At 54.2% G+C, this 9,345-nt stretch overlaps 1 long non-coding RNA gene across 1 annotated transcript; it reads right to left on the bottom strand.

Moving 5' to 3' along the window:
• Positions 1–1,633: 1,633 nt before the first annotated feature.
• On the bottom strand, positions 1,634–3,146 carry LOC118157418. The gene is made up of 2 exons (XR_004746632.1): positions 2,927–3,146; positions 1,634–2,097 (listed from the first exon to the last, which is right to left on the bottom strand). It is a non-coding gene; the product is annotated as an uncharacterized LOC118157418 (long non-coding RNA).
• Positions 3,147–9,345: the final 6,199 nt, after the last annotated feature.

Below are 9,345 nucleotides of genomic sequence, written 5' to 3'. Positions count from 1 at the left end.
TTTGTTTATTTTTCCGTGCTCTGTCCAAGCGGTGTCAATGAGAGAGGAGCTTAGGGCTCTATTTATAGCCTGCCTCACGCAGGGCTGCACCTCGCCGCCAGCCGCAGCCACCCCGGGGGGGACACGGGGCCCCCGGCCCTGGGCAGGGGAAAGCCTGGGGGCAAAGGGGGGCAGGCAACGTGGAGATGGGCGAAGGGGGCCATCAGAGATGGGGTTTGGGAGAGGTGCGAGGAGGGAAGAGAGCGCTGGGGGGGGAGGTGGCTAGTCCCAGTCGGGAGGGGGGCTTGGATGGAAGTGTCGAGGGGACGGCCTTGCCCCTTGCCGGGGGAGCCTGGGAGGTGGTGGCAGGGAGCCCCGCTGCTTGGGAAGCAGCCTTGGGGGATGCAGAAACATCCCAGCTCACCCAGTGCCAAGGGAGACTTCAAAAGAAAAGGAGGGGAGGAAAAAAAAAAGGCAGGACTGGAGTTTGTCACTAGGGGAGGGGGTGACTGGTTTAACGGGAGCGTGACTGGGGACTGGGGGGCTCTGGGCTGGTGCGGGTGGCTGCCGCAGGGACAAGGCGCAGGGTGTGCTCCCCAGCCCTTCCTGGCACCAGCCCTGTTTTGGGGTGAAGGGCTGTGACCCCAGATGGCCTCAGCACCCCTCCCGGCCCCCCAGCTCTCACCAAGCTGGGCCTTCGCCCCCACACCGCACCGAGCTCCTCTGCTGGGGTGCCCCCCGTAGGACACATCCCACCCCTGCCAGTGGCAGCTTCCTCACGCGGGGGGGTGAGTGTGACCCCCAGAGCTCTGGGGTGGGCTGGGGGCTGTGCTGAGGTGCATTGCCGTTAATAATCTTGCCCTCGGTGCAGTCTGCAGGGCTTCGGGTGCTGACTAAGGAGTAAAAATGCGGTGGAGGGGGGGAGCAGGAAAGGGAGCCTGTATTTGGGAGCACACACAGACCCTCCCCTGAGTACACACGGGGAGCTTAGGGCCACCCCGTTTTCCTACCGGGGTGCAGAGAAAAATCTGCATTTTCTGCCTGAGGTATTGCTTGAGCTGGCAGGGAGAGCTGGGCTGGCCAGATGGAGGGATGAGAGGGAGGCAGGGAGAGCGAGGCAGGCAGGGAGGGGAGGGGAGCAGGGAGCTAGACACCTACGCAAACACCGAGTGAGAGGAGATCCTTGGATGCAAACACAGACACAGGCGTCCTCCTCCTCCTCACATGCCCCTGATTCATTTCCACATGCCATACACGTGACATGCTAATTCAGGGCTACTACAGAACTCCGGGGCGAGAGAGGAACGGGAGAGAGAAATATAACCCAGCAAGACACCGAACCGCAGGTTTTTAAGGGGGATTTGGCGCAGCTTAGCAGCATCCCCGCTCCCCGCTGGGGCGGGGGCAACAGGGGAGGCCTCGCCACAGCCCCTCGCCCCCCTGCCCTCCCTGTGGCAGCAGCCACTCGTGCTCCCCCAGGGCTCCGCCTGCAGCCCCCCCGGCTCCCGCAGCTGCAGGGTGGGCTGGCGGGGGTCAGGCCCGGGGGGGGCAGGGAGACCAGGTGAGGAGATGCTTGTTCCTTCAGGGGGAGAAATATCAGGCCAAATATGTTTGTGAGCAAAGGGGAAAATCCCCCGACCTCTCTGCTCTGCTCCCGTTTCTGCTGGCAAACAAGGTGGGAGTGGTGCCGCCAACGTCAGGGAAAGCTGCATGTCGGTAGAGGCATCTTTATGCTAATTCCTTCATTAATTTAGTGGCCGTGAGACAAGGGATGTAGCAAAGTTAATATCTAGGTATCATGGAGCACCAAAGATATTTCAGGCTATATCACAGCCTCAGGATGCTTTTGCTAACCAAAGCAACCCCCCAGACAGCTCTCACAGGAGCTCCAAATCCATCAGGGCAAAACCATCCTTGCCTTCTCCTGGACAGCATCATGTCTGTTGTACCTTTGGAAAGCAGAGGTGAAATTTGCAGATCTCAGCTGCAGTCCTGGTATTTTTCTCCTGTGAACAGGTGCTTACAATTTTTCCTCCAAGTGCTGACTCCCCTTCCCTTACTGGGAGCCCCTGGCCCCAAGGAAGACATCTTAGGAAGCTGCTCTCCTCTGCTGCATTTCTGAGGAGGAAAGAGACATGATCTAGTTTGCTGGCTGCTCTAGATCTCCCTGTGTGTGAAGGGGCTTTCTCAGCAAGACTGAATATTTTGAACCAAGACCTGTGAAGGAGAAATCACAAAAATCCCAGATTTAGCTGCCATAGTTTTTATGAGAGACACTCTGCTCACTCAGAAGAAACCTGTGCTGCTTCATGCAAAGAGCGAGAGAAGAAGGTGAAAAGCATCCGAGTTAAATATTCCACCCAAGTATCTTAAACTGACAGCCACATGAGGTAAAAAAATCCCACAAGCTATATAAGACTGTGTAAGGCTTACTGAAAAACAAGGCTTTCTGTCTAAGGCAGAAGGAACAAAGGTCACTCACAACACCCACTACTGTATGTATTTTTAAACTCTTATTGTGTCCGTTCTCAGAGGCCCTAATCATGATCGAGGTCCTTGTGTGTACAGACAGAAAGGTAAAAGGCACCCACCCCAAAAGGCTTTTAATGATGTAGGCAGATAATTAAATGGGAAGGGGTCACCAATACACACAAGCACATGTGTGTGCATGTATCAAGCATCAGCTCTGTCCGTAGCATTGCCCGTGGGCCCCACAGAACCAGCTGCTCCCCCAGAAGTAACGAGGAAACCCCTGACCAGAGGACGTGCAACCGCAAGTAAGGCAAGTACCAACCGAGTGCTTGCCGAGGCCTCAGCCAGCTGCCCACGCACCCAGCAGAGCCGCAGCCCCGGGGTCCTGCCTCTCCCTTTCTGTTTAACCACCACACTGCGCTCCTTCCCCCATTTGCAGGAACAAGGGCTTCATTTTTCGTAATTGTATTAATACCTGTTCTTCCCTCACGCTAGCAATTTGGCTGATTTCTTGTTTATTGCTTTTCACCTCCCGCCATCAATAATTCAGCCACACGGCCCCCAGGAGGTGCAGAACCAACTGCTGGCTTTGCAGAGCCTTGCCGAGGAAAGGCGAGACGCAGTAGCCGGGCTCAGGGCCCCGCTCCAGCCCCAGGCACAGGCCAGCAGACGACAAACCTGCGGCGCTGGGGCTCTCGCTGACTTTGGGAGGTTTGTCCTTCCTTCCCTTTCCTTGGGTTTTGCCGTGAGTGATGACTGCAGGATGTGACCCTAATTGTAAATCGGTTTCATCTGCGGGCTCTGCACTGGCGGTTTTGCCTCCTCTCCCGTGGTTGGTGCACTTTGTTCTTTCGGTCCCCAAATCAAAGCGCCATACCCGGGTCCTCTCAGGATTCCCTCCGTGGTTTAGGTCATGGGGATCATTTCGGGTCTCAGCAGAAACTGGTTCAGGTAATTAAAGCGCTGCCGTAACCTAGAAAATCCCGTGTTAGGGACTGGAAGGGGTTAGGAGAGGGAAGGCTGCGAAGCATCAGCTCCACTCGTGCTCTCTAGCGAACGTCAGAGCCATATAGGTCAGGCAGGAGCCATTTACTCTGCTGTACCTGCTCCACGGGTAACCAGGGGACTGCATTCTGCCTGCGTGTCAGCCGCACTGCTTTTCAGCCCGATTAAATTAGCTAAACCCTTCCTAAAGCTGTGGAGAAATAAATATCCCTCTCCTCCTCCTTCAGCAGCTGCTGTTTCTCTCCCGCTGTCCCCTCGGCTCCGCGCTTGGACGCCCGGACACCTCCTCTGGCACCGGGGGATATCTGTAGCCGAGGGGCAGGGTCCAGCACGACCTCTCCCCGCCGGGGTCACCCCAACTCGGGTGCTGAGGGGGCTCGCAGCCTGGAAAAGGGAGCGAAGTCAAGCCACAAGGGGGCATGGTCTGTTCTAATTCATAAAATGTGGATTCATTGACAAAAACGCTGAACAATTGGTGAATGGTGTGTGCATAAGTTAATGCTTCTGGAGAAGGCACTGTTGGTGACGGTGTAGCTCGGCACTGGGGCTTGTGCACAGGCAGACAAAGAGGCACGGCAGGGCACTCGTGTCCTAAAATGCACCCGTGGCCACTCTGCCAGCTCTTTCTTGCTTAAGCAGGGAGCGCTGGGGAGGGGAGGACAGAGAGGCTAATTCTGCTCCCAAACTCCACCGACAGTAACGACGGCAGCAACGCCAAAGCTGGGAGGATGCTAGTGACAGCCACAGGCTCCAGCCTGAGCTGCTCTGCTGATGCTTTGTTGGTTGTTTTTTTTTTTTTAAGGTTTTGTAGCAAATGTGCTCAGCTGCCAAACATTTTTAACTCCTCTGCTAGACAAGATGGGAGTGGAGCCTGTTGGCTGGGAGGAATATTTACTCGTCAGCAAACCAGACGTTCACCTCCATCTCCTTGCCAGGTGCAATAGACCCTTCCCCACCGCGGGGAGCTTCTGCTGCCTCTTCCTGCCCTGCAGCACTCGTGCCAGGGACCAGGGTATGCACCAAGGGGTTCAGAGGGGAGGGGAGAGAGGGGGCTGAGCACTGAGCCTGGTCCCCCAGGGGTGCTTTAGCCCAGCTCTGCCATGGCCACACTGTGCGTCTGTGGTGAGGTGAAGGACTAGGAATTGCTGGTGACCACTGCTTTCACGTAGATTTCCCAGTGCGATGGATAAGAGAAAATACGAGATGAGCAGAAGCTTTTCTGGCTGGGTGTCTGACAGTAAATAGCCGTTTTATTGGCTTTTTTAGAGTCCTGTCTTCTTGATCCAGAATGGAGCCAGATGTGCTGGGAGTCAGTTTCTAACTTCACAGGATATGATTCAAAACATGCAGCTCACCGCCTGGAACTCCAGTGACTGCAGTGGAGTTCAGCCAAGGACAATTTTGGCACAGAGGAGTGGTCAGGACGGCCCTAAGCGATACCAGGTACGTGTGAGCTACAGTCATGTCTGCCTGCCCATAACCCCTTCCCTCTAAGTGCCTGGGCAATGCCGTCAGACCTGCACCCTCCACGGGCTGGGACCACCCTTTCGGTGTGAGGTGTTCCTCCCTGCAGGCAGGTTGCACCCCAAGTGAGGGCAGAGTCATGGTGTGAGCCTGGCCCCACGTTCTGGATTTTTTTCCTGCCTCTCTGCAATGTGGAGGGGGAGGGAAAATGCCAGGCAGAAAGAAAAACTGCCTGCGCTGTCCCCACAGTGCAAGGAGGGGAAATACTGGATTGCTCCATAGTGACAAGTCGGTGCGTCACGGAGAGCACCTCCTCCAGCAGCCACGCAGGGGAGGACCAGGCCTAGAGCCATCGTTATTCAGCTTCAAAGATTCAGGCTTCAAACCCCTTCATCTCCCGTACAAAAGACAGAAAGCCCCCGTTACGCGGGTCAGAAGGCAGCCTTGCCCTCTTTCTCTGTCTCTCCCACTGTGCAGGTGCAAGCAGGATGCGGGCACTGTAAGGTTTTATACAAAAAGGTGGGGGAACAGGCTGGGTATACCCGGAGTATGAAACAGTTATATCTTGAGTGAGTTTGTCCAAAATGGCCTCTCTGAGACTTTGAGCTGCAATGCAATGGAGGTAGAGAGAAACCTGCAAAGGGCTCTCTGTCCTGAAAGACACTGACACAACAGCGATGTGTGTGTGTGTCTTAAAACTGCTGGGGAAATCAGAGCTAAACCCAGACTGAAGTGAGCTAAAGCTTGGGATGTCATATCTCAGACTGCTGCAGAGGGGTCTCCTGTCAGAAACTGCATGGCCGTTTCGTGGTGCTGATGGCAGCACCACGCCATTCAGTGTTTTCTGTGCGGCGTGGGCAAAGCTGCAGGTAAGGGACCAGGAAGCCCAGCTCACCCCTGGAGCGTGTTTGATAAGTAGGGTGCAGGATGGGGCCCTCTCCCTGTGCTGTGGGTGTGCCAGGGCTTCGGTGGTGCCATAGCTGATCGTGACTTTGCTTTTGTTAGATCCCTGCTAGATCTCCATCCGTTGGGCTCCTGGCACTCTGTGCAGACCCAAATTTTCACCTTGGGCTTCAAGTTGTGTAGGAGAAAATGGCATCATCTTTTGACTTGGGGCTGTACACACACAGCCCCTTCCTCGCATGCCCTGATGTCTGTCTAGGTGAGGTGGCATACCCCTGAGCCCATGTGCCGTGCAGCCTGTCCAGACCCCAAATCTCACTTCTGTAAGTTCTTCTTCCAGGACTGCACCTTATGCAGTAATTCCTAGTGGTCTTTAAACACAGGATGCCAATTTGATTTTAAAAACTGGAAAATAACAAGGTATGTCTGACCCACAACAATTACATTCAGTAACTTACCTTGCCCGTCCTCTCTAAGCCCTTTCCTAACCCTTCTTTGTACAGCATCTCGTTTGGACTGCGATCTTGCTGGATTTGACCACAGAGCACTGTGTGCACTGAGCTGTCTTCCCTTACCGTTATTTAGTGCTCAGAGCAGTTGTTGCTGCACAGTTAGCGTGGTGTCTCCCTGCTCTTCTAGAAAACTCTGATATTCACAGGACTGCAACGTCTGAGAAGTCAGCAATAAAACGTTAAAAGAAATATCACTCCCCAGCACCGCCTTAACTGTGTCCTGTTGGCATTAGCTCCAGGGAATGGCACAGCAAAAAGCGAGGAGCCTAATAAATAGACCTGAGACGCTCTCTTTGGGTGTGCTATTATTAGAAGCACAAACAACAAATTGGAAATCCAGCATTTATCTGCATCTATTCTGAGTGTGTTCGCTGTGTTGACTGTGGCTGTATTGATTATCAGTGGGAGCAGCTTGGAAAAGCTGATATCATGATAGAGTGCAAGGGCTGTGCTGGGGGGACAGGTGCATGTTATTTGGTTTGCCTGATGTGCCTGTGGAGATCTGCTGCTGCAGGAACCAGCAGCCTGGTGGGTGCATCCGTGTGACCTGCTGCTCCTTGGGAGAGCCGAGCAAGGCCACCTCCGAAGGAATCTGCATAGAAAGGGAGATGTCAAGATGACTTCCAGCGTGATGCGTGTGGGCTCAGCATTTGAACATAGGCCAAGCCTAGCTTGCTCCTGTCAGCTGTGCACGACCTTCCACTGCCTTTTGCCATGGCAAGGGAAGACAGGCTTTGTGCTGGAGCCCTCTGTGCTCGTTTCCAGAGCGGCAGTGGGTGAGGCAGGGCATAGGTGTGCATGCTGCTACCCAGAGGGCAGGGCTGAGGTTGCACTGCAAACAGTGTGTGTGATGCAGTGCTGCATCTCCTGGGTTTCCACTCTGTCTTTTAGCCACTCTCTGCTTCCCTAAGTCCCCAAAAGAAATCAAGCAATTTTAATTCCCTATAAGCAAAGTCCTGGAGCATGTAATCTTCTTCAGTCCCGTCCCTCCACAAAAAGTGACCTTTTCCATGTCAAGAGCCCAGCTCTCCTCACTCTGTGGGCTCGTTATGTTGCCCACATTGGGTTCCCTCTCCTCACCCTCCTGTGCTTGCAGGTACCAGCATGTGGCCCTGGGGAGGAGCCTGGAGCCCCTGAGCACACCATTTTGAGCAGCAGAGCAGGCCGACGTGAAGGCAACTTGAAGGATGTGTAGGAGAGCTGGGACAACGCGCTCCAGAGCCCTGTAAGGTACTGGTGTTGGTTGAGAAGTTCGTGAAGCCCAATTGCTCAGCTTCTCACATTCCTCTTCTCTGCTTTCATCCCCTGTATCCCTTTGTTCCATCCCTTCTTACTCCCCTGTGGTACATCTGAAATCCCCTTCATTGCACCCAGACTTTGTCCCTCTGTGTCTTCTGACACCCTTCTCTTCCTCTCCATACACACCCTGTTTGCAGCTCTCTTCCCCCTTCTTCCCACGCCACGTCTCAGCCTTGCCCTGCTCTGGAGGAGATCTGGGGGACCTGTGGGGCAGTAGGAGCACTGAGGCACGCTTGTACCAGGTGGCAGGACAGGGGACAAGAGCCAAGGTCCAAGCCCAGCACGCTCCTGCCATGCTGGGGAGAGCTTCCACAGCCCTGGAAACCCAGGGGTTTGTCCTTGGTTGGGCAAAAATGTTGCGTGGTGGAAACCACTGCCTGCACCCCCCAGCAGAAGGACAGTGAGATGGATGCAAACTGCCCCCAGGTGAAGAGCTCCTACTTACTCAGTGGGAAGCAAGAGAGTCGCTAGCTCGCTCTCCCTCCTGCCGACCTGTGCCTCCTCCTCCACCCAGCCTCCCTTCATGCTTCTGGGTCAGGGCTCCAGCTTTTCTCCCTCTCATTTGTTTCCCTTTTCTGACACTAATCCCCCCCTCCCAATCCCTTTTGCCTCTCTGGAGCCCTGTCCTCTCCTGCCTGGTCTCTGCTCTGGTCCCATCTACTTTCTGCATCCAACCAACCCACACCATCCCTGCTTGGTCAGCACACGTGCCCCAAACCCTTGCCTGTGCTCACTGCCCCCTAAAAAAACATTATTATTATTATTATTATTTAAAAAAAAAAAAAAAAGGCAATTCAAGAGCAGTCTGGGTTAAAGGGATTTTGTGTCAGTGACTTACTGGGCCAGATGACCAACTTACTTGTTTTTTCTTGACTGTGTTCACTTGCCTTGCTCCGTGTAACCTAATCCTGTTTTTTAGCCATCTTCTATCTCCCCTCTGCTAGTCATTACTGATTTTCCTGACTACTTAGGTTTCTAAAACAAAATCGGGCTGTTTATTTTAGAGCGCTCGCAAATGTTGTTTTTTAAACCAGAGATAGTGGGGCTTGGACAAAAGGCACCCCTGGAAAAAGCAAGAACTGCATGCACCGTGCAGCTCCCAAGAGCTGCGAGAGAAGCAGTCACCTGCTCGGAGCACGGGTGCAGCTGAGGTTCAGCGAGCACCCTGTCTCACCTGGAATCACCCGTTTATTTTACCAGCAATCTGCCTGGAAACCTTCTTGCCTCAGCACATGTCTCATTGCACATGAGCGCTGCTCCGTCTTTGATCCGGTAGCTTGCCACGAGCTGATCCGGGGGCTCAAGCCCAAAGGTCAGCAACTTTTGCAGTGGTGTCATCGGTGGGGGCTGTGCACCAGCAAAAAGGGATGCCAGGCAACAGACCAGCCTGAACAGGGCCCGTCCATGTGGTGAGAAATAAAGAGAAGCAGTATCACGGAGGAAGGCATTAATGTATTATTCACGTAATGGCCGTGCTTTCGTTCTTCTCCTAGATTTTCCCCTAGAAGTGAGGGTGGAGCCTCTGTGCCCACCTCTGCTAAACTTCAGGGAATGTGCCGTTTGCAGAGACAGCTGCAGGCAGAGTTCACGCGTGGCCATTGCATGAGGGAGAGCAGCTCATGACACGCCTGCTGGAGGCAGGCTGGGCAGCCAGATCTTCCCATTCACAACTCCAAATTTGCACCGAGTGGCCTTTTCCAGGGCCTCCACG

This window comes from Oxyura jamaicensis (genome assembly GCF_011077185.1).
Source record: "Oxyura jamaicensis isolate SHBP4307 breed ruddy duck chromosome 5 unlocalized genomic scaffold, BPBGC_Ojam_1.0 oxy5_random_OJ106621, whole genome shotgun sequence".
NCBI lineage: Eukaryota > Metazoa > Chordata > Aves > Anseriformes > Anatidae > Oxyura > Oxyura jamaicensis.
Note: the sequence above shows the minus strand (reverse complement) of the source record. Positions and strands in the feature narration are given on the sequence as shown.